The sequence below is a fragment of the Ursus arctos genome, unplaced genomic scaffold (assembly GCF_023065955.2).
Source record: "Ursus arctos isolate Adak ecotype North America unplaced genomic scaffold, UrsArc2.0 scaffold_11, whole genome shotgun sequence".
NCBI classification, from domain to species: Eukaryota; Metazoa; Chordata; class Mammalia; order Carnivora; family Ursidae; genus Ursus; species Ursus arctos.
The window spans coordinates 31,451,432-31,476,786 of record NW_026622775.1 but is presented as its reverse complement, the minus strand read 5'-3'; the positions used below and the strand labels follow the sequence as shown (position 1 = coordinate 31,476,786).

Sequence of the window (25,355 nt, the reverse complement as noted above, 5' to 3'; positions counted from 1 at the left end):
CAAATGGCATTTCAGGCTCCCTCATCATCCTTGGAATAGTTTCTATTTCATCCATATTCCTTTTAAAATGTGAGGTCCCAAATATTCTGGCGATTGAAGTGGACAGTCAAGCTGATCAGAATATTTTATACATAGTGGGCTCCTGGGTGGCTCAGTCATTAAGCGTCTGCCTTCAGCTCAAGGCATGATCCCAGAGTCCTGGGATCGAGTCCCGCATCAGGCTCCTCCACTGGGAGCCTGCTTCTCCCTCTCCCACTCCCACTGCTTGTGTTCCCTCTTTTGCTGGCTGTCTCTCTCTTTGTCAAACAAATAAATTTTTTTAAAAAAATCTAAAAAAAACCCAAAAAGAATATTTTATACATATGGGGTGCCTGGGTGGCTCAGTCAGATAAGCGGCCAACTCTTGATTTCTGCTCAGGTCATGATCTCAGGGTCCTGGGATCGAGCCCTGAGAGAACATAGGGCTCTGGGCTTAGTGGGGAGTCTGCTTCTCTCCCTCTCCATTTGCCCCTCCCCCCACTCGAGTTTTCTCTCTCTCACTTTCTCTCTCTCTCTCTAAAATAAATAAATAATCTTTTTTTAAAAAGAACATTTTATATATATATGCTCCCCAATTCAGTGAAGAACTCAGTGAAGCTCTTTCTATTCTCTAACTGGCCCCAGATTCCTACATAGAAGGCTCCTCTTCTGTTGGAACACCCTCACCAGCATCTCTACGTGAACAAACCCTACCCAGCCCTCAACGTCTCTCACATTTGCCTCCCCTCTGCAGCAAGTCATTTCTAGTTAAAGCAAATTGAATCCCCCCCTTCCTTTAAATTCCTATCTGGTTTGTTGTTCTGCTGTTGTTTTATTGTTAGTTTGTTTATCCCTCTTTTATGGAATATAACCTATATCATATATTGTCTCCAGTAATTATCTTATCCTTATACCAGACTATAAGATTCTCTAGAGAAGACCGGTGAATATTACTTTCCAACCCTTGCTTAGTACTGCCAGGTGTTTAATAGGTATCATTTTCCAAAATGAACAACCAGAGTAGCCTAAGACAATGCTAACAGGTATGCAGTAATGTAGCATGTAATTAGTTCCACCTTAACTCTGCCTTCCTTTACAGTCTTCCTCCGAAAAGTTCTTCCTTCAGAATAAAATTTCATTTTACTGGTTATATTTTATTTATTTTAGGATTTTCCAATTTCTAGCTTTAGTTTTCCTGATAACCTCACAAGTTCCTGTTTGTAAAATACAACGTCCATCAGAATAAATATTGTGTATATTTTATTCACCATTTAATCTGGCATACTTAGGACAATACCTGATACACAACAGATTTTCAAAAGAAGTTTTGTTGAATTGTATTTTTAATGATAACATAATTATAACTAGTCTTTTATCATACTCATCTACATGCTCTCCCTTACCTGCTTTATATACCTTATATATTAAGCCCTACATCTATGCAATCTTTTTTAGAGTCTTACAAGGAATACTAACACATTTATCATAATAAAATGTGATGTACTATTCAAATTTAGAAATAATGATGTATTAGAGAGTATATTGATGGTTGCCAGAGGTAGGGTTAGGGGTGGGCAAAATGGGTGAAGGGGGGTTAAAAGGTTCAAATTTCCAGTTATAAAATAATGAAGTCATGGGGATGGGACGTACACCATAATATCTGAAAGTTGCTTAGAGAGTTCACATCTTAAAAGTTCTCATCACAAAAAAAAAAAAAAAAATCTGTCACTATGTGTGGTGACGGATATTAACTGGACTTACTGTGGTGGTCATTTCACAATGTATACAAATATCGAACCATAGAGGCACCTGGGTAGCTCAATTGGTTAAGCGTCTGCCCCCAGCTCAGGTCATGATTTCAGGGTCCTGGGATTGAGCCCTGCATCAGGCTCCCTATTCAGTGTGAAGCCAGCTTCTCCCTCTGCTGCTCCCCCTGCTGGTGCTCTCTCTCTCTGTCAAATGCATTAAAAAAAAAAAAAAGTTAGAAAAATTTTGAATCATTATGTACACCCAAAACTTATTTAATGTTGTACGTTAATTATGCCTCAATAAAAAAAAGAATGGTGTACTAATTTGCAAGAACCTACATTTAAAAAAACAAGAACAAGAATATCCTTTCATATATAGTATAGTATATAAAATATTTTGGAAGTTTAAAGCATTTAGGTTTTAATTTTTTCATCCTTTTGTCATCATATCTATGTAAACTTTTAAAGTACTTAAGGAGAAGAGACAAAATAGATATCTCATCTGTAACATTGAATCCCACATAAGCGTGAAGGGTTGCACTCACTCTATAGATGGGAAACTGTATCTTCAAAGAGAGGCTGTAACTTTCCAAGTTCACGCAGCCAAAAAGAGACAAAATCAAAGATTTAAGCCTGAACTAAGGTCCTCTGACTACAAAACCCAGGTCGTGTCCCCTCTGCCCCACATCTCTCATGGAGACAGGATTCCATCCACCGCCCTGGGACTTTGCACAAGTTAAGACACTAAAAAATATGGTTTAAGGTTGCTTTGTCTCTTCTTATATATTTTTAATGCTTGAATAAATATGCATAGGCTGGCTGAAATGTAGAAGGCTTATCAAATTCTAACTAATATCATCAGAAAATTACCCATGTTTTTTAAAAGGATGCATAAAACATGAAAGCTCTGATTAATCTGGTTTGTAATTTGTTGCTAAAAATCAAACATTATATGTAATTTTAAAGGCTCTGCTTTACAGAAGACATCATATAAAAAATTTAAATCTCACACTTTTTGCAGTTTTAAAAGAATAACAGGGAAATGGGTTGATTGCTAAATTCTGAGAAAGTTCTCTCAATTCCACCTATATAAACATCTGAATATTTTAAAACAAGTATCCCAAAGAGACATTCAAATCAAACCTCACTTCCTCCTACTCTTGAACTTGTCATTTGTCTTTTGTACATCTTCTGCCACAACACACAATTATTTTTTCCACGAGCAACATTTGGATGCTCATTTTCCTCCACTTCCTTCCTGATTTAACCAGGATGATAACAGTCATTAGAAGCTCACTATGGTGCTCCATGCTTTGCAATCATTCCCGTGATCCAGGAGGCTGCACGCACAGCCCTGTAATTTACCTAGGCCTCACGGCTCTGGTCAAGAGAGGCGCAGCACAACTGAGACTTACGAATGTTTATTAATGCGGAAAATTTAGCCTCTGACACCAACGGTGTATCTTTAATTGGATGGTTATCATTACTTGCCCTGCCATAATGTTATTCAGTGTAAGAATGGTTCTATAACGAGCATGGTTGAAGCATCTGGACCTACTGAGGTGGATGCCAAATATATTCCAATGTGCCAGGAACTTACACCAAGTCCGCTCAGTGCAAACCCACTCTCAGTGGGCTACCTCCTGAGCAGCTCAGTGTGGGTCTTGAATTTTTTGTCATTTTTAATAATTAAGGCAGTCGCAGTTTGGTTACAAAGACGTCATCCTCTCCATTTTGAAGTTGCAATCTATTGTTGGGGGCCACGCTCAATCTTAAGTAGCTCTCCTGGGAACCGGAAGTCCCTTGTGAGACCTGGTTACAACCTTTGGCTGCCGCACTGCTTTGACAATGTCAGCAGCAGGGAGTGTCTAGTCCCATGCATCCCCTGCCTCCCTGCCTCAGGGTCTTTGTGCTCCAACAGTGCTGCTCTTCCTTACCCTGGGAACAAGGAACTCAGGGGGGCACTCTTTCCCCATTCAGGGTCCCTGTGCTGCCATGGTTCCTTCCCCCATATTTTTTTCTCAGGCTCTGGGAGTAGCAGAACAAGACCACAAGTGTGGAAGCTCAGCAAACATGCAATCAATGGGGGGAAATGTTTACTTCTCTTCACACAGAGTTTACCAAGACAGACTTGTAGCTTTCAGAGGAGGAACAAGCTGAAAAGCATACCCCACTTTCTCCCCCCCAAAAAAAGTCTCCTCCTTCTCACTCACTGCATTATTTCCTATTGTTCCTATTACCACAAACAGAAGCGTACAGCAAAACAAATGTGCTACCTTACAGTTCTAGAGGTCAAAAGTCTAAAGCAGTCTTATGGAGCTAAAATCAAAGTGTCAGCCAGGCTGTGCTCTTTCTGATGGCTCTAGGGATGAATCCAGGTTTTTCCAGGCTCTCAGAGGCTATTTTCTTTTCATCATGACAATGAATCACTCAAACCCAAGCTTCTGTTGCCAAATCCCCTCTGTCTCTCCTGCCTCTGTTGTGCATGACCTTTGTGATTACATTGAGCCCAACTGGGTAATCCAGGACACTCTCCCCGTCTCAAGATCCTTAAGTTAATTATATCTGCAAAATCACTTTTGCCTTGTGAATTAATATATCCACAAGTTCTAGGAGTTGGCAGGGACATAATTGTGTCTATCCCACTCCCATTTTCCCTCTGATGTCCAAAGTCATCAGACCATCATGGACTCTAGTGCAGAACCTCAGGCAATTAGGATTCCTATGCCAATAATCAGAGCTCTCCAACTCAGCCTTGGAAAATTGGATAAGTCACTATAGTAGCCAACCTCGGAGATATCCTCGATGATCCTCATCTCTTGTTATTTACGCCTTTGTATGAGGGCTTCTCCTACATTGAATCAAGGAAGCTGTGTGACCACTGAATACAAAAAAAAAAAAAAAAAAAAAAAGGTTCACTTCTCCTCTGGTCTCTTGGAATGCCCTCTTAGGGGAAATCCAGAAGACACTCAAGGAGTCCTATGGGAGGCCCATGTGGGAGGGAAGTGAGGCTTCTCACCAACAGTCAGCACCAACTTTCTGGCCACATAATATGGATCCTTCACCCCAGTCAAGCTATCAGATGATATCTGACTGCAAATTCACGAGAAACACTCAGTTAAAAGCATCCAAGTGAGCCACCCTGGAATTCCCGACCTACAGAAACTGAGAGATAGTAAATATTTATAGTTTTAAGCCACTCGTTTTTGGGTAATTTGTTCTGCAGCAAGAGATAATGAATACAGTCATATCTCCAATGTAATCCTCAGACTTAACTCCTAGGGATAGAAAAAATGCTCAGCCAGTACTTAATATCATCCCATTATAACTGATGATGTCATTAGAATTTTTTAAAAAGACTCATTTTTTTAGCGCAGTTTTAGATTTACATCAAAATTGAAAGGAAGGCAGAGGTTTCCCATATACACCCTGCCCCCCCACATGCATAATCTCTCTTGTTGTCAACATCACTCACCATGATGGTATATGTGTTACCAAGGATGAATCTTCACTGACCCATTATGATCATCCAAAGTCCATGGGTTACCCAAGGGTTTACCCTTGATGTCAGACACTCTCAGTGGGTTTGGATAAATGTATAATGACATATATCCATTGTTACAATATCACACAGATCATACAAAATATTTTCACTGTCCTAAAAATCCTCTGTGCTCTGTCTATTCATCCCTCTCTGCACCCCTGGCAACCCACTCATCTTTTTACTGTCTCCATAGTTTTGCCTTTTTTAGAATGTCATATAGTTGGAGTCAAACAGTATGCAGCCTATTCAGATTAGCTTCTCGCACTTAGCCATATGCATTCAAATTCTTCCACAAGCACTTTGATCATGACAAGTTTTCATCCTCTCTGTTCTGCCATTTCAGTCACAATAACACAATTTAAGAGAGCTAATCTGATGTCTGTCAGTTGCTCACTTTTTGCTACACTCGACAGGTATAGCACTGACCCACCGAGCCAGTGAACTTGTCCCCTTGCCAGCATATAAAGGCAACTCAATTGAATTTCAGAGGCCTGGTGGGCTTACTTGCTGGAGGTACACAGGTCTCCACAGTCTGCAAGGCCAAGGAGCCACAACTTCCTATTATAGTCATACTCTTAAGTGGAGACCCAGGAAGTTGGCATTCTACAGAATAGAGAAAATGGGGTGAAGAGACTCAGCCACAGAACTTCCCTTTATCACTGCCAGGTTTTAATATTTGCTTATTCTAATACAAAAGGTCAGCTAAGAAGGTTAGTCAAACCACTGATTTATGATTTCTCAAAGCAGGGGAGGGGCACTATTTGTGTATGATGTTGGGTAATTCTTAATTGTATTATACTGTTCCATTCACTGCAGGATGGTAAGCATATCTGACCCTGCGTGGTAAATGTCAGGATCCTGGATACACACATAACACATGGGCATGCATGCACACACACACATTTCCAAACTTATGAAATATTAATAAAGCTTGGACTGTATTTCTTGCTACCCAAGGCTGAGTGGCATATTCACTTATTCACAAATATTTATTATGTGCCAGGCACTGTGCTAAGTAGACAGTAGGGATAATCTGGTAAGCAAAGCGTGTAGGTCCCTTTCAATGAGCGTATATTGTAGAGATGAAGACCAACGTAAATAAGGGAACTGATAGGAATGCTTTGAAGGTGGCTATATATGCTTGTATTAGAAGTTCTATAATAGATGGATTTGAACTAATTTTGAAGGGCAAGGGAAGCTACCTATAGAAGACACACAAGAGCTAAGGAAGGCATTTCAGGAAGAGAAAACAGCTAGGGAAGAGGCCCCAGTGTCTTAGGGGATGTGGCCTAGATAAAAGACTAAATACAGTTCATGTGGCTGCAACAGAAAAATCAAAAGAGCACCTGCATGGCCCAGTCAGTTGAGAATCCAACTCTTGATTTCAGCTCAGGTCATGATGTCAGTGTCCTGGGGTCAAGACCCATTTGGGGCTCCATGCTCAGCTCAGTCTGTTTGGGATTCTTTCTCCCCTCCTCTCTCTCTCTCTCCTTCTCTAAAATAAATAAATAAATCTTTTAAAAGAGAGAGAGAGAACAGGGTTCAAGAGAAGAGTGGAAAAGTATACGGGGCCAGACCATATCCTGGATTTGGGGTTTTGCCCTAAGAACGAAAATATAAAATTAGAGCTAAGAGAATATAGGACAAAAAGAAGAAGGAAAGAGAAAGTTTCATAAGGAAACAGAGCTAATGCATCAGTGCTGCTAAGGAGTCAAGTCAGCGGTGTGGAGCCAGCCTCAGTGATGCAGCACGACCTCTAGCAGTGGGTCAGGAAAGAGCATTCAGCTACGCCTTGCACTTTCCTGTCACGCCTGCCAAGACATCATGCAGTGAGGAAGCCCAGCAACCACGTGGGAAGACCACGTTCCAGCAACAGTGCCACCGAGGTCCCAGCTACAGCCAGTACCAACCTCCAGACACGTGAGAGCGTGTATCTCTGGATGACCCTAGTCCTTGGCCTTGGAGCTACTCCAGCAGATGCTGAGTGGAACAGAGAAAAACTAGATCTGTAAATCCCTGTCCAGATTGCAGAGCCATGAACAAATGAATATTGACACTGTTTTAAGCCAGTACATTTGGAGTTGTTTGTTAAGCAGCAGTAAATAATTAGAGCACTTCTATATTCCATATGGCATAGCTACAGGATGGAAGGGGCCATCTGACCAGCATCAGACTGTGCGTGGTCAAGAAAGGAACATTTGACTATGTTATGCCGCTGATATGTAGGGGTCTGTCCACGGACAAGTTTGCATTCACTACCTTGACGAGTACAGATGGCAATGAAAATCCTCAACAGGGCTTAGCAACAATGAAGTCATTGGTGACCTTAGGGAGAGTTGTTTCAGTGAAGAGATGCTTAAGGAAGCCAGATATGAGAGGACTGAGTATGAGGACGTCAAGGCAGATGTATAGACAACTATTTCCAGTAATTTTGTTATGAAGGGCAGAGCAGGAGGGATAGGGTGGAGCTGGTCAGGGATCAAGAATCCAGGGAAGCTTTCATTTTTATTGGGAATGTGTAAATAGGGAAGAATTGGCCTGAGAAGAATCCAGCTGAGAGAGGGAGGTTGAAAGGAAGAGAGAGAAACAAGGTGCAAGGATTGGGGGTGGGGGGGAGGAAATTAGATTTAAAGCAGGCAGAGGAATTCATCTTAGAAGAGACAATTTTTCTATTTCCCTCAGAAAAAGGAGGAGCCGAGGAGTACATATACAGGTGGGTTTGTTCATTTCGTACCAAAATCTAAGACTGCCTTTCCTCTTTAAAGTCGATCAAGCTTATCTGCTGAGAGTGAGATGGAGCAAGAATCCAAAAGTTGAGGAGTGGCGACAATAAGGGGTGCAGTGTAGGCTCGGCCACCTGTAATTGTGACCGTTTTCCTCCCTGGTGTGACTCTGAAACCAGGACCTCTCTCAACTCTCTGAATGGCTCATTCCTCCCAGTGAAAGACCCTGCTCCTTGACTCACACTCCTATCCCAGCCTCAAATCACCCATGTCTATCCCGTCAAAATCCCTCACGAGCCACCCCCCACCCCCATCAACGCCAGTGTAGACATCCTTTTAATCTGGGCAGACAGCCTTCACACAGCAATTTTTGCCTGAAGTTTCTGACAGCAAGGAAACACCTTGTGTTATTCATGAGATATCTATTTCTTCATTAGGTTATGGTATCTTTAAAGAGCAGACATCATGCCTTTTTCCTGGTATCTCCCACAGTGCCCAGTATTTAGCAGATGCACACCTCTCTACTCAATAATGTTTGTGAACCGTTTTTTGTTTTTTAAGATTTTATTTACTTATTTGACAGAGAGAGAGAGAGAGGAAGAGAGCACAAGCAGAGGGAGCGGCAGGCAGAGGGAGAGGGAGAAGCAGGCTCCCCACTGAGCAGGAAGCCTGATGCAGGACTCCATTCCAGGACCCTGGGATCATGACCTGAGCTGAAGGCAGATGCTTAACTGACTGAGCCACTCAGGTACCCCTGTGAAATGTTTTTAACTTGAAGTTATTATCCACTTAGAATATTAAGATCTATTCCTCTTATAATTTGTTGAAAAGTTACAACTATTTTTTTTATTCCTATCAGTGGTACCAAGGAGGTAGAAGAGACATCAAAAACAAATTGTCTACAAAGACCATTCGTGTTTTACTCATGAAAGGAGATGTAATTTCTTCTGTTTGTGGGGTCAAAGGCTGGCTAGCTGTGTGGTAAAGTAGATAAAAATGGGACTCTGAAAGCAAAGAGCCCTAAAATGAATCCTCAGATCCAAAATTGCTAGCTATGTTTCTTCAAATCCATCATCCTCCTTTTTTTTTTTTTTTAAAGTAGGCCCCACACCCATCGTGGAGCCCAGTGCAGGGCTTGAACTCACAACCCTGAGATCAAGACCTGAGTTGAGATCGAGTCAGATGCTTAACTAACTGAGCCACCCACGCGCCCCTCCATTTTCTAGTCCATAAAAAGGAAAAATGACTACATATATTTCAGGGTTATTGTGAGAATAACAGAAACAAACCAACACAAAACAAAACATGTATAAAATAGTCAGCACTTAGTAGGGCCTTAATAAATCATAGCCGTTAGTATTTGTTCAACAACTAATCTCAACCTCTAATTGAGACTCAATATGACTCAAGCCAATGTACGGGCTATTACTAAAAAAAAAAGATTCATTTGGATATTTATATCTGCCTCAAGGACATAACAGTTGTATAAGAAATGAGAAGTTAAGTTTCTTCCAAATGAGAAATTTGATTTCTTTAAAACAGATTTATTTAGTAAAAACCATACAAATGGTGAAACGATTGTGGCAAGGATTGTTCATTCTGTCATGTTTGTTTGTATTCATGAAGTGATAAGCTAAACACTTGTTCCCCTTGCACTGTATATGTTTGCTTAATTCAAATTTATATTAGAGTTCTTGTTGAGGAAGCATTGCCCTGAGGCTTCCAGAAAAAATTTACTCAGGAGCAAAGCTCTGCAAGTTTTAAGACAGCCTCTGAGATAACCCTGGGCTATGTTATTCATTAAATTCACTCTCAACCTGATAGCCTCTGACCAGCACAGGTTGGTAATGACCGTGAAGATAGCTGTCTGGGACATGGTGTTACTAAATGCATTCATATTTTAAAAGTAGACAAAAATGAGGTACAAATTTTCAACCAATTCTCAGCTAGCTAAAGTAATTTAGGGTAGAGGAAAGCAGTGTATCCCAATCCTTCTAACCCTATCCACTTGGGATAACAAACTGAGTACTCTTAGAACTTGGCTCTTTAAAAAATAGAGTCTTTTTGGTCAGAAACAGTGACCATTCCAGTAGCAATAAGCATCTCTAGCACCTAAATAGTGGTTTCGAAATATCATTTCTCACCGGAGGGAGGTATTTTAGACGCAAGGCAGGAAATGTGCTAGAGAAGCCAGGAACAGTCTTTCATTCCACATACAAGAAGGCTATCAAAGAAAACAAGGGTCGTATCCAAACGACTTGGGAGCCAAACTGAAGTGGTCCCTGCTGGCCAAAGATTGGTTACTTTGAGCTTCAACAAGAGTAAGTAATGCATAGATGAAAACCGTAACATGTTTAAATCCAAAAGTTCACAATGATATGTTTTTATTTTAATTAATTGGTCAGTTTCAAAGGATAACAGGAAATCAACTATTTGTTTTGAAAACTAGAAAATGAAGGGAAAGAATCAAGCATTTATTATATATTTCTTACATGAGCTGTGCCACTGTAAAGGAGGGAAATGTCTCTTTACGAAACTATTCCAGTAAATTTAAAAAAGAAAAAAAAAGAATTGCAACATCTAATGAATTAATGTGTATCAATCGTTGCTGACATGTCCAAAAGAAAGGCCACCAAAAATATGTGTTTCTTGGTGAGAGAACATAAAGCCACCTACAATCTTGCCAAAGAGATCAAATGTGAGTCTGATCAAGCCTTTGGATCCAGCCGCCAATTTCAGGAAACATCAAAGACACAAAAATACACAGAGCCTCACCAAGAATATGAAATCAGAAAAACCCAGATGGTATGAAACTCTACATGTCACACGGCCTTACTTCTTCAACAGATAAGTTGCCAGCAAATAAAAGGGGTGGAAGAGGAGCCTAGAGATGAAAAGACATTTAAAAGATACATCAAAGTTTAAAAAAATGGGCAAAGCTAAAATACAGTATCTAGGTATGCATGTTGGGATAATAAAATTACTTTTTAAAACATAAGTGATTACCTAAATGATTACCTACTTTTGGGGGTGGGAGCAAATTGTGATTAGGATGGAATACATGGAAGGGTTTTCTGTGGTAACTAGAAAAATGTCTTGACGTGGTTGTTTGGTTTATAATAATCCATCTGTCCACATATTTGATTTGTGTGGTTTTCTGAATCTATGTTGCATTTTTTAAGGCCTTTAGAATGTATATGAATGATAAAGAAGAAAGTAGTCTCCTACCTTTGGTTCTTGTGCTAATGCTTTCAAGGAATACAAGTTTTCGGGTGCCTGTCTGCTTCAGTCAGTAGGCACGCAACTCTTGATCTCGGAGTTGTGGGTTTGAGCCCCACATTGGGTGTACAGTCTACAAAAAATAAAATTTTTTAAAAAATCAGAAAAGAAATACAAGTTTTCCCTCAAGATTTTGCAGACTATATCTTGTTTGTTCAAATGAGCGATTGAGACCCAACTTGACACCCTAACTGAAGATGAACTTTTTGAACTGTCAAGTGACAGTTAAAGATTATCCCTAGGGGTGGCTTGGTGACCAAACATAATCAACTTGAAAGATGGGCTTCTTTTATTCACTCACTCACTTATTTATTTATTTATTCACCTATTTTAAAAGTTTTTAGGATGCCTAATTTGTTCTATACACTAGAGATGTAGAGATAAAAACAGTGAATTTGAAGAGATGGACAACAAAATCATGAATTACAACACTGTAATTAATGCTAATATGTGTGTAAATGCATAAGGGTACATGGTAGCTTAGAAAAGTTATAGCTGATCCCAAATAAGGAAGCAAATCATGTAAGACATCTTAGAGAAAGTGTTGCTTGAGTTAGACTTTGAGAAATGAGTCCAATGAAGTCCAGTGGCTGAGAAAGGAGAGGAATTCTGGACAGAAGGAACTTCTAGAGGAAAACCAAGATATGAGAGATCGTAGCATATTTGAGGAACAGGACATAGGTCAATCTATCTAAAGATAGGGTGGTTGGGAAAGTAAGGGAATAAAAAAAAAATTAAGGATAAGCAAGGTTTTACAGATAGAAATAGGACAGAGAAAATGGAACACCCAGCAGCAAGTAGGAACTATCTCTTTGGTGGATAGAGAATGGATGGAAAATAAATGGGTGGATGAAAATGCCATGCCAAGAAGTTTAAACTTCCTCTTGAAGGTTACCTACAACCATGAAAAGACTTCAAGCATAATGATATGAGCAGATTTGCATTTAAGGAAAATCGCTTTGACAGATGTGTGGAATGCTAAGTGGGGCTGAATAGTTGTGGAGAAGAACAAGAGTCCAAGTGAGGGGGAAAAAAATCACAACCTGAACTAAGGCAACGGCAGTGGGAGTGAGGAGGGAATAAATTTGAGATCAATGAGAAAATCAAGAGAGGTGATATGGGGAAGTTGGATGAAAATGCAGGCTTATTTTCATGTTTCTGCCTTGGGGTGATATTATTATGACCTTGAAATTGTAGAAGGAGAGCAAGAAAAATATTTAAAATAGATGCAGGATCCAATCAGATGACAATTAAATACTTTAGAAGGCAAAGAAAGAAACAATCCAATTTATTCAGAGAAGAAAATGAGCTGCAAATATTGGGAGGGGGTAGCAAATTCATCTCATGTGAGAATTATGTAATGTGTCAGTGGAGTCCAAGGAAAAGACATCAAGTCTGACCCATCTGGAGGGCATTAACATCACCATTCGAAGTCTTGGACTGACAGGTGGTGGCATAAAAAAACAAAAGTTCACCTTGCACATTTGCAGTGTAAGGCCTCACTTCCAGCCCAGACTGCTTATTGGTATGCAACCTCAGCCAGCTGAGAAGCGAACCCTGAAAATCGCTTGGGGTGGTAACATCAAAACTGTATGACATTACATAATTATATTCTCAACCCTGGGAAGAGTTGACTTAAGTATCAAAATTATGAAGTAAATAAAATCTACTTGTAATGTTACCATTTTTTGGGTGAAGGAGAAAAACCTGTGCATATTAGATATTTTAGGTTTAAGGGAATTTTTCTTCTTTGATTAATTTTGTAATTCTAACAAAAATGTGTAAATGATAGTTGACTTAGATTTGGGGTTTTACATTACAATTTTACTAGTTTCGTAACAATAATGGAATGTTTCCAAGAATGTGGAATCTTAATTCAGCTTATGTATAAGCGTTTTCTAGACTTACAAGAATTTATTAAGTACTTGGGAAGGTTTTGCTTGTTAGTGAGTCAGATGAAGTACATTTAAAAGAAATTTAATATAGATATTTAAATGTAGTTTGGAATATTTAAAAAATGTAAATAAATGGTTAAAATAAATGTAAGTGGTTAAAATTGCCATATTAATAAATATAATAATAATTGAATGTGTAGACTAGATCAAAAAGAAAATATTAAGAAAATGTAACCTCTGGGACACCTGGGTGGCTCAGTTGGTTAAGCAGCTGCCTTTGGCTCAAGTCATGATCCAGGGTCCTGGGATCCAGCCCCGCTTCGGGTTTCCTGCTCAGCGGAAAGCCTACTTCTCCCTCTTCCTCTGCTACTCTCCTTGCTTGCATTCTCTGTCTCTCTCTCTGTAAAATAAATAAATAAAATCTTTAAAAAATAAGATAAAATAAAATATATATTAAGAAAATGTAGCCTCTGAATAATCTTTTCTGGGCCCCCTAATCTATGAGGGCATCCAAAAATATTGCATTGACAGGTGATTTATGGTCTTTATCACAGGGGCCACAGGAGAAAGCAATTATGGATTACATGACGAGGTACCTTCGGGATATGCAACGGAGGTTGTCAATAGACATCTTGAGACCTGGATTATATTCTGAATGTTTATTCTTTTAAAGATATGCACTGAAGGGCACTTGGGTGGCTCAGTCCCTTAAGCGTCTGCCTTCAGCTCAGGTCCTGATCCCAGGGTTCTGGGATCAAGTTCCGCATGGGGCTCCCTGCTCAGCGGGGAGTCTGCTTCTCCCTCTGCCCCTCCCCCTCTGCTCTTGCAAGCTCTCTTTCTCTCTCTCTCTCTCTCTCACAACAATAAATTAATAAAATCTTTAAACAAACAAAAAATTTTACACTGGATGCCTATCACAACCCACATGCCCTGGCATTATGGTAGTGAACGAAATAAACATCATCTGCATGTATTATTAGAGATAAAAAATGGTGAACATGAAAAAGATAACTATTGCTAAGTGTAATGGACAGAATTAAAATAGAGTGAAATGAAAGAGAGTGACTAGGGGCTACTTTGGATTAGATGGGCAGGAGAATTTATCTAAGGAGATAAATTTACATTGAAATTCTAATTATCCAAACAGAATCAATCTTCCTAAATAAGAGAAATGGTGTTCTGTTCAGAGGGAAGGGCTAGGGCAAAGGCCCTGTGGCAGAAATCAGCTCAGTGAGTTTGAGGAAAATAAAAGCTCTTTGGCTGGTGTCTAGTGAGTGAGGAAAGGGCTAGGAAATGAGGTCAGAGAAACTGCAAAGGTCTCATCTTATAACACAAGGTAAGGAGTTTGGATTTCATTTCATGTGTGGTAAGAAAATTTTTGAGGGTTTTGGGCAGAGGAGAAAGATCTAATCTCAATTGTAACAAACACTGCATGAAGAAAGGATGATAAAGGGGCAAGAGGGGAGCAGCAAGGCCAGTTATGGGATGTTGAAATAGTTCTGCCGAGAAAGATGGTGACTTGTACAAGGGTGACTTAGGATCTGTTCTACAGGCTGAAGCAACAGAACTTGGTGACGGGCAGGGTGGGAGGAATGAAAAAGAGAGAGACAGGAATGAAGAACAACTCATAAGTATTTGGCCTAAGGAAATGCTTGAATGTGGTGGTTTTGTGCTGACAGGGGAAAGACACAGGGAGGAGTGGTTGAAGAGGTGGGTGCAAAATTCAATGGTTGGATGGTTGGAAATACAACTCTAGAATTCAGGAAGGTGTTAGGGTTGGCCATATAAGTTTGGGGATTTTTGCTATATACCATATGTACGTAAATATAACCTGGTTTATTTTCTTTATAAAAATGATCACTCAGAAAAGAAGGCATTCCTATATTGAATGTCTCATAGGATGGCACATAATAGCAATCATATCTGACCTTATAAGTTGTAATCAAAAGTCAGACAAAACCATGAGAAATATGTAGAATTAATGGAAATATCCATAAGAGTTCGAGAATCCTGAGATTACATGTAGGAACAAAGGATTCTATCAAATTGAAAGTTAAAGAGTAATAAAGTAAAACAGTATTTGCATTCCTTATGATCCCAAAGAGCCCCCAAATGGAAAATCCAGTCAAGTGATCAAGCCAAATAGGACATGCTAACTTCCTTGAGTACAAAAAAGAGTTATGCAGTATGTATAATATGAATCCATAGAACAAAGTTATGTATCTACTTTGATTTTTAGAGTCATTGAGATAGCAACCAAAAATGAAGTTCAGTATATCCCATTGTAGTGACTGACAGTTGCATGGCTAGAATGTACATAAACTCAATTAACTAGGATGGTAATTGACTTCCTTAATGAGTATGCATCTTTCACCTCTGTATTTATAATTTATTTTTTTAAGATTTTATTTATTTATTTGAGAGAGAGGGAGAGAGCACAAGCAGAGGGTAGTGGCAGAAGGAGAGGGTAAAGCAGGCTCCCCGCTGAACAGGGAGCCTGATGTAGGGCTCAATTCCAGGACCCTGGCATCGTGACCTGAGCCAAAGGCAAATGCTTAACCAACTGAGCCACCCAGGTGTCCCTATAATTTATTTTATATTGTTGAATATAACCAGTGTGATAAAAATTTATGTTAGTTTCAGTCTACATCTAGGAGAGGCCAGTTGCTCAAATCAGGAATTTACATTTCAAATGTGGTTAGCCATCATTTAATTGGAAAGTTCACAATCTTGGGATGACTAATAAATGTACTTCAACTATGTTTAGCTCTTAGCAATAGCCAGGGCTTTGAAAATTGACATAATGCATGTAAGAAACAGGCCTCTCATCGGTAAAAATTAGTGATATGCAGGATAAGTACAGGGCTGTTTAGAATATTGTTTAGGGGGCGCCTGGGTGGCACAGCGGTTAAGCGTCTGCCTTCGGCTCAGGGCGTGATCCCGGCGTTATGGGATCGAGCCCCACATCAGGCTCCTCCGCTATGAGCCTGCTTCTTCCTCTCCCACTCCCCCTGCTTGTGTTCCCTCTCTCGCTGGCTGTCTCTATCCAGTCGAATAAATAAATAAAATCTTTAAAAAAAAAAAAAGAATATTGTTTAGACTGTTTGGAATCTTATAAAGACATTTCCCAACATTTGTTTGAGTGAAAATCCAGACTCCGGTAACCTATACATTTAGGTATAGCACCCTAGACTGGATCCCAAAATGATCTGTCCAGCTGCTGGTTCTGAAGATTCCCGGTTGCTAGAATCTAAGATGATTGGCCAATTCCTGATACGAGAATACTGCCAAATTTGCCTTAGGTAAGCCTTGCTATAAAAAGCTGTTAAGCACCAAAAAGAACAGGGCTATGACTTCAAGAGACTTACAGAACGGGTAACATTACTGTGACGTGATTGCTCACTAAAAGACATTGGTGTGGCAGGTAGAATCTCTCCTGACACTTGTTTGCATTATATCCTGGTGACAATAAGTGACAATAAACATTTACCAAAAATAACGAATTGGCTTTAGTCAGTTCATAAAACCCAGATATATTAACTGGGTTTATATTAAATAATCTCAGTAACTGTCTTCCTAAATAAACACTTATTTTTCAATACCAGTAAGATATAAAATTAAGTTTAAGAAGATTGGAGAATCAGTCCAGAGTATTGTTGTTTTTGTTTTTAAGAAGGAATCTGTGGGGCGCCTGGGGGGCTCAGTTAGTTAAGCCACCAACTCCTGATTTCAGCTCAGGTCGTGATCTCAGAGTCATGGGACGGAGCCCCACACTGGGCTCTGCGCTCAGCAGAGAGCCTGCTTGAGATTCTCTCTGTCCCTCTCCCTCTGCTCCTCTCCCTGCTCGCTCTCTTTCTCTCTCTCCCTTTCTCTCTGTAAGATAAATAATTCTTAAAAAAAAAAAGACTCTGCATATGTGGTGATATAACGTGGTTGTAATGATCACAAAAATTTGACCTATTTGAGTTGACAATTTAAAATCCATAGCTGAGTAATTTATATTTTGGGGTTTGGAGTTTGCATTTTACTACATGATAGTATTGGACCATCTGAAACTTGTTTCATCATATGTATAAGTTTGTTTTGTTAGATTTATACAATTTTTTAGTACTTGAGAATGTTTATCTTTTAAAGCCAGATAATTAAAGTCATACAAAATGAAATTAATAGATTAAATTTATAAATGCTATTTAAAATATTTGAAGATGTTTTATTAACTAAGCTTATAAACAGAAACAAACATTTTTCAAAAACTCCTTAAAAGAGATTAACATTTGCTATATTATAAATAGAATGAAGAGATTTAAAAGCTGAACTTTAAGGAACAAAAGTGCATGACAATATGGTAAGTCAACATATTAAATATTGCATTTTTAAGCCAGAAATCAACACAATTTCTGTGCAAAATGACAACAAACTAATCTCAAGGACACCAAAAACTCAGATAAGCAGATAACTCCATTTGAAAATCAAAGTTAATATTTAGGAAAATTGATCTTATGTCCAGGCACAAAGGACTTCAATTAATTCCAGTTTTACGTGCTACTGGAAGCCACCTTGCATAAAATGCAGGCCTTAGAAATAAAATACCGATTTAATTATTACGGAAGGTAGGATTTCACAATTACGAGTGTTAGATATCCTTATAAGCAACCCTGCCGCAATTACTAAAAGAAAGATAGTGATTACATTGTGGAGATCATGAATAGGCATCTACAAGACAAATGAAAAAATTGCTGTCCCAATGTTGTGCAAATAATGTTGTACCAATGTCCCTAATGGGATAATACCACTTTCAGTGATAGTATCATTCAAAATTCCAAAAGGGCTAAATCTTAAATGGATGTATTCAGGGAAACTATATTCAAGGACTTGAAAGTGGCTCTACTGAAAACAGCGACTGACATCGAAGGCCACAAGTGAAGATTTTGCATAGAATTATTTCATGAAATGCGAGAATGGAAAAATTAATATCTCTCCATTCATATATTATTCTATTAATTGTGTGATTATTAATATGGGCAATCAAATTAACAAGCAAGCGTATATTTAGCTAGTTTATCTATATCCCTCAAAGTGTGTATTTTTCAGTTGCTAAAATAAATTTTAAATACTTTTTCTTTTGATCTTCTCACTGGGGAGCAATGGCCAGGAATGGGGATGGGGAAGGGACGGTCAGTGAGGCAAGAGGAAAACTGGAGGAGTGTGATATGGTAGAAAACAAAGGACAAATGCCGGAGGAAAATGACAGTAGTCATCAGTGTAAAATGCTGATATAGGCTAAGGACACAAACAAGGAGCTGATCCTTGAGAGCAGCATTGGTGATCCCTGGTACACTTGTCCAAAGTAGTCTCTGAGAAATGGGCACAAGGGAAGGGTAAAAGCCAGACTGGCATTAAGAAAAAGGGATGAGGGGGGTGACATCACAGACTCTAATAGTCTCTTTGACGTATTTGCTCCCACTGCTAAAAGCTGCATGTGTGGCCGCGACGCCACCAACCATTTCTGCCATAGGCTTTAAGGTTCCCCCAGCAGCCCCCCGACTGGACCAGGGAGCCCTGGGGGATCCAGTTCTTCCTCTTCTTATGGGTAGCCGGTCTTCCTCACTGTCTGCCGCAGTCATGTTGATTTTCCTTATTTTCCCGTGGTGTAAAGAACAAAACTCTTCAGTTATCCTTAAAAATGATGTCTCTGTGATGTAGTTTGCTAACATAGCAGTGTGCTCTGATGTCTATTTCTAGATTTAGCTCATGGTTGAAATATAAACGAAGGTCACCGGCAGTGCTGCACTCTGGCATTAAAAGACATCAGCAGGCTAAACAGTCAGAAATTCTCTGAAGGCCAGCCAAAGTAAGTGCCTTTTTAAAATCAAAAGTGAGTAAATGACAAATGCCAGGGAGAAAAAAAATCTCTGATTTTATCAGTGAATGCCTTATTATTCAAGAGGTAGTCTAAAGTGTTATGCAAATGCATTTACTTGAACTACACATGATTATATCCTTACTTATTAATGGCTCTCTTAGCAGCTAATACATTCTTTCTAATGGCAAGTTTTCAGCTGGAATAGGATTCCTGCCAAGGCAGAAAGCTGATGGACAAGTTGTTTGATCTCAAATGAGAACAGACATACTTCTACTTTATTTCTAAAAAGTGAAGGCAACATCAGAGGCTTCCTATTAAAAGTTAATCCTTGAGTTGGAGAAGATCATTAAGAACAAGGACTGGGATATCGTTGCTATTCTATGTAGACTTATGGGACACATTTTAATAAACGATATTTCTTTCCTGTATTGTTCTCTACCATGACCATTTGGTTCCTATTTGGGCTTTTCTTCACCCGCCTGCCCTGTCCACACACCCTACTTTCACGGAAGAGAGACACTGAGTGGGCATTTCAGGCTGGTAGTGCTTAAGAAAGAATTTTTCATGGGGTTCAGCCTAGGTCATTAGGGTTCTGCACAGAATTAAAGCAAAATCCCTACCTGATTAAGAAAGTATAACTTTGCTTTTTTCTCTGTATATTTATTTTATTCAGTGAGGGTAGCTATTATAATGCTAGATTCTGGTACAGCTTGGTCACTTCACCAAGTAACATCATTTGGCAACAGGTTAGGTTTTCTTGTCCAAGTAAGTGAATAAAATTTTTTTAATCCATGAATCACTTAAGTTTCTTATGTTTCAACCGCACGACTTGGTCATATTACAGGCTATGTGAGTTCATCTATCAATGCACATTAGTTACTGCCATGCACAAGGGCCTTAAGAATATTTGTTGAAGGGAATGAAATGTTTTTGCTTTTAAAAACCTCTAAGTGAAGAAGCTAAACCCAGTACCTACTACTACCACTTCCAAACCACTATCGGAAGATGAGCGTTTTAATGAGCAATATTTTTGGAACGCCAAGCTAGTGGAGTAGGCACTTAGGAGGACATTCAAAAGTTCAACAAAAAAGACTCGTACCTTACCCCCAAGAGCTTTTCATTTTTAAAACACATTGACAAGCACACATAAAACAAAACGGGGATTTCAACGAAGAAGGACATTTTGTCAAGTTGAAAGACAAAGAAGATCAAACGTTTTCTTTAGACTCAAGTTCAAAGCTGGGTTGAGAGGCCTGGGCGGCATATGAGACTGAAATTCTAGGGGAAAAAAAAATCTTTTCTTTAAACTTTTCTTTTATCCAACAAAAAGAGTTTCCAGGACAATAAAGCTTCAGTAACACTGTTTTTTAGTGATTGTCTAGTGGCATTAAGTACAACATTTCTTTTTAAAAATAGAGATCCTGCTGGAGTGGAGAGGGGTGGGAAGGATGGGGTGGCTGGGTGATGGACATTGGGGAGCGTATGTGCCATGGTGAGCACTGTGAATTGTGGAAGACTGATGAACCACAGACCTGTACCCCTGAAACAAATAATACGTTGTATGTTAATTTAAAGAAATAAATAAATGGAAGAAAGAAAAAAAAAAGAGAGAGATCCCGTCAGCAGAGTAAGATAATTCGATGAGCTCATCCAGTACATTGTACACTCATGGGCTTAGAAGGCGGTTTCCCCACATCCTTACAGGTCAAAACTATACAGACTACGTGAACCCTGCTTTCCTTGTGTTTCTAAAACACTCTTCTTCTCTCAGAGGTGAAGAAAAACTTGAAATCAAAGATTAGAATCAAGTAAACAAAGAACCCTTTATACTAACTTTGTATAATACACAATATACCAGCTTATAAAGTTATTACATGGGCAACATGTAAATTTCAAATTTTAAAACAGCATTATGTGTGTGTGCACCCAGAATATTTATAATTTTGATTCTACTATATTGTAGTCATTTCTGGCATCAACTCTGTGAAACTATTTTTCTCTGTACAGTTGCATGAGCTATTTAAAGAGTCTGTTGCTACTTTTACTGTCTTTTATATCTATGCTTAGCTCATAGGTTTTGCACAAAAAGAGCTATGCCCTCCAACTGGTAGATCCCATGGACCTGTGGGGGTCCACGATTACATTCTCAGGGCTGTGCAAGTCTCAAATATGAAAACCAGTCACAGAGCATTTCTTCTCTCTCTGCACATTGTCTTATATTCACTCAAGTGTGATTCTCACACACATCAGCCCAGGGAAACTCTTAAGTAATGAAATCTTACTTCTCCAATGTTTAGAACGAGTTTGTTTTGAGATTTCTTTAATAACTTAGTCCTTAGTCTACAAAAAGCTCTTGGTAATACTGAATAAAGAACTTCAGAAGCCAAATATAACAGCCATGATGACTGTCGGTATCGACAACTTGACATTTTTTTGCATTGTGGCCTGGGAATAGCATTCCAAAGAATAGAGCATTCCATGAGTCAGTTTCAAGTTTCATGACTGTAAACACACAAAAGATGTGCTAATGTTATGGGGGACTTCCTGCTTTCTACCCTCTACTTTTTCTTTTTCTTTTCTTTTTTTTAAATTTTATTTATTTGAGAGAGAGAGAGAGATCACGAGCAGGGGGCAAGGGTAGAGGGAGAAGAAGACTCCCCCTTGACCAGGGAGCCTGATGTGGGACTCAATCCCAGGAGATTAAGACCTGAGATCAAGACCTGAGCTGAAGGCAGACACTTAACCGACTGAGCCACCCAGGCGTCTCACCTTCTACTTTTTCTTTTTGACATGTTGTACTGCTGTAAATTTCCATACCTAACTTAGAGGTTAGCCAATTACTACTTCACAGTCAACTCTGGGAGCATTTACATTTTGCTTGGCAATAATAACTGTTCTATGTGAACACAGTTGATCCTGTTATCACATGAAACAGGCCAAAGTGAGGTTTCAGAGAGCACTCAGTGGGTGAGTTCTGTGTTGCCACAAACTTAGTGGCTTAAAGCAATGCGAATTTACTATCGTGAGGTTCTGCAGGTTAGGAGTCTGACACAGGTCTCCCCACACTGAGATCGAGGTGTTGGTGGGGTAGCCTTCCTTTCCAGAGGCTCCAGGGGAGTATCCGTCTCCTTGCCTTGTCTGGCTTCTAGATGCTGCCTGCATTGCCTGGCTCGTGGTCCCCTTCCTCACACTCAAAGCCAAAAAGGGCATCCTCTTCACACCACAGCACTGTGACCTCTTCTGCTGCCTCCCTCTTCCAACCGTTAAGAACCTTTTTGACTGCATTAGGCCCATCCAGATAATCAAAAATACTCTATTTGAAAATCGGCTGGTTAGCAAACTTAATTCCATCTGCTACTTCAATTCCTCCTTGCAATGTAGCTTAACATATTCAGTTTCCTGGGACTAAGACGTTGACATCTTTGGGAAGCCATTGTTCTGCCTACCATCCTAGGATTCTTAATGCTGCCAAAAATCTAAAGATCCATCCACGAGTCAGGTATGTATGATTAAGTTAACAAACGTTTATATGATAGTATTCATTTCCTGTAAAGATACAGGCACAGCTATATAAAATTCTAAAAGAAGAAGAAGAGGAGGAAGGGGGGAGGAAGGTGGAGGAGGAGGAGGAGGGGAGGAGGAAGAAGAGCACAGTGTTTAAATAGTTTGGATAAACTTAGCAGTGCTCTGTGGAAGACTCCTGAATAGGGTGAAGAACTAGAGGCCCTTAGGGTTCTTTGAAATCCACTGGGGACCTACAGAGTGCTGTTCTTCTATTTATCCCTTCCTCTCAGACACCACAGAGCCATAGAGCTTAACTTTTTTAGGGTATAGAAATAAGAAAAAAAATGCTACCCAAAAGATCCATCAAAGCTACAGGATTCTCACCAAATTAGCCTTAGGATTTTTCTTCTCTGTATATGGAAATATAACTTTTAAAAGTCTTTTTTTTTTTAATCAAAGATCTGGAGACCTGGGGGTCCAGGCCACCTCTGGACCCCCATCTGCTGTTTTCTCTGGCTGCAGTGATTGGGAGGAGTGGGGCGACCTTGGCCTCCAGCGTCTTCTGTGAACCATGGTGCCTGCTGCAGGGTGGTGATGCTGGTGCTGGGCTTCCTGCAGGTGGGCTGGTGGTGCTGGGGAGACCATGGAGCGGGTGGGCGGCGGCAAACTCCTACCCCCCTATCACCACTGCTGATGGCCGGAGCCTCGATGCTTGGCCTAGTCTACCTGCTCTGCCCCGCAGTCGGCCACCTGGCCCCCCTGCCAACCGCAGAGAAAAGTCCAGTGTACATTACTCTCCAACACCATTCCTTAGACAGGCCATAGCATTTGGGAAAAGTCCAACTGAATTCCTAGGAAATGTATGAGAAGTATGGACCTGTATTTAGTTTTACCATGGTGAGCAAGACATATTCACTTACCTTCCGGGTAGTGATGCTGCCGCACTATTTCTTAACGGTAAAAATGAAGACCTAAATGCAGACGATGTCTACAGTCACCCTACAACACCTGTGTTTGGGAAGGGAGTTGCACAGGATGTGTCTAAGCCAGGGTTTTTTTTGAGAAGAAAATGTTAAAAAGTGGTCTTAATTTGGCCCACGTTAGACAGCACGTTTCTATAAGTGAAAAGGGAACAAAAGAATATTTTCCAAGTTGGGGATAAAGTAGAGAAAAAAACTGGTTTGAAGCTCTTCCTGAGCTCATAATTTTAACAGCCAGTCATTCCTAAGTGGAAAGGAAATCAGAAGTCAACTCAGTGAGAGAGTGGCACAACTCTGCAGATTTGGATGGAGGTTTCAGCCTTGTGGCTGGCTGGTGCCAGGTTGGCTCCCTTTGCCCAGTTTCAGATACAGGGACAGAGCTCATTGAGAGATCAAGAATATTTTCTGTAAAGCAACCCAGAAACAAAGAGAGTCAGTAGAAAACATTGACGACACTCTCCAAACTTTCCTAGCTTCTACTTACAAGGATGGGCGTCCTTTGACAGATGATGAGGTGGCAGGCATGCTTACGGGGCTGCTCCTGGCAGGGCGACATACGTCCTCAACCACTGGCACCTGGATGGGCTTCTTTTTGGCCAGAGACAAAACAGTTCAAGAAAAATGTTACTTAGAAAACAGTCTGTGGGGGCGCCTGGGTGGCACAGCGGTTAAAGCGTCTACCTTCGGCTCAGGGCATGATCCCAGGGATCTGGGATCAAGCCCCACATCGGGCTCCTCCGCTATGAGCCTGCTTCTTCCTCTCCCACTCCCCCTGCTTGTGTTCCCTCTCTCGCTGGCTGTCTCTATCTCTGTCGAATAAATAAATAAAATCTTTAAAAAAAAAAAAAAGAAAGAAAGAAAACAGTCTGTGAAGATCTGCCTCCTTTAATTTATGACCAGCTGAAGGATCAAAATTTCCTTGATCACTGTATAAAGGAAACATTAAGACTTTGACTTCCTATGATGACCATGATGAGAACGGCCAAAACTCCTCAGACTGTGACAGACTACACCATTCCTCCAGGACAGCAGGTGTACATTCCTCCCCCTGTCAGTCAAAGACTTAAACACTCCTGGGTAGAACATCTGGACTTCAATCCTGACTGCTACTTACAGGACAATCCAGCATCAGGAAAGAAGTTTGCCTACGTGCCATTTGAAGCTGGGCATCATCGTTGTACCGGGGAGAATTTTGCTCCTGTTCAGATCAAGACAATCGGGTCCACTACACTTTGTTGTATGAATTTGATCTCATTGATGGATACCTTCCCACTGCGATTTATACAACCATGATCCACACCCCTGAAAACTCAGTTATCCGATACAAATGCAGATCAGAGTGAAATAGGCTGCAAGGAACTAACATGTGACACATCACTGTAAACCGTAAAAGCATTTGAAGATGATGGAGTTTACAAAACAACTCCTGGGGTAGTCGTCCTTTTTTTTTTTTTTTTTTTTTTTGAGTGTAATTTTAAGACAGCTAGCTTAACTTAGGGTTTTTGTATTTTCTTAACCAAATGGCTCCATCAAATCTAATGGCACTTCAGATATTTCCTAATAGTTTTATGATGGATATTTACCATCTATGCTTTATTTAGGGAAATCAGGCTCATAGTAAAAAATTATTTAGGGGGATATTGGTAATTGACAGATTCTAAACACAGTTTCCAGGTGTTAACTTTAACAACACACATAGCTCTTGGCAAGTAAGTTCAGGGTATTCATACCTCGGACTAGATCTGCAAGTATAAATGCCCACTGAGATACTTGGAAACCTTAGGTAAACATTACTTGGTAA

The 25,355-nt window shown here is 40.0% G+C and overlaps 1 protein-coding gene and 1 pseudogene across 8 annotated transcripts in view; one reads left to right on the top strand and one right to left on the bottom strand.

The window, feature by feature from the left end:
* ZNF330 (zinc finger protein 330) overlaps positions 1 to 25,355 on the bottom strand; it is a 118,210-nt gene that overhangs the window by 66,906 nt on the left and 25,949 nt on the right. For 3 of the 8 annotated variants that reach the window (XM_057310085.1, XM_057310089.1, XM_057310088.1), the window contains exons 12-15: positions 24,039 to 24,142; positions 13,443 to 13,607; positions 11,262 to 11,385; positions 1,780 to 1,970 (exon numbers count right to left, since the gene is read on the bottom strand). The gene's annotated coding sequence lies outside the window, so the exon portion shown is untranslated. Of the gene's footprint in view, positions 1 to 1,779; positions 1,971 to 6,656; positions 6,806 to 11,261; positions 11,386 to 13,442; positions 13,608 to 24,038; positions 24,143 to 25,355 lie in introns of all 8 variants that reach the window. The other 5 variants (XM_057310087.1, XM_057310090.1, XM_057310086.1 and 2 more) reach the window with 4 other exon arrangements.
* On the top strand, positions 16,412 to 24,897 carry LOC113255434 (lanosterol 14-alpha demethylase-like; annotated as a pseudogene).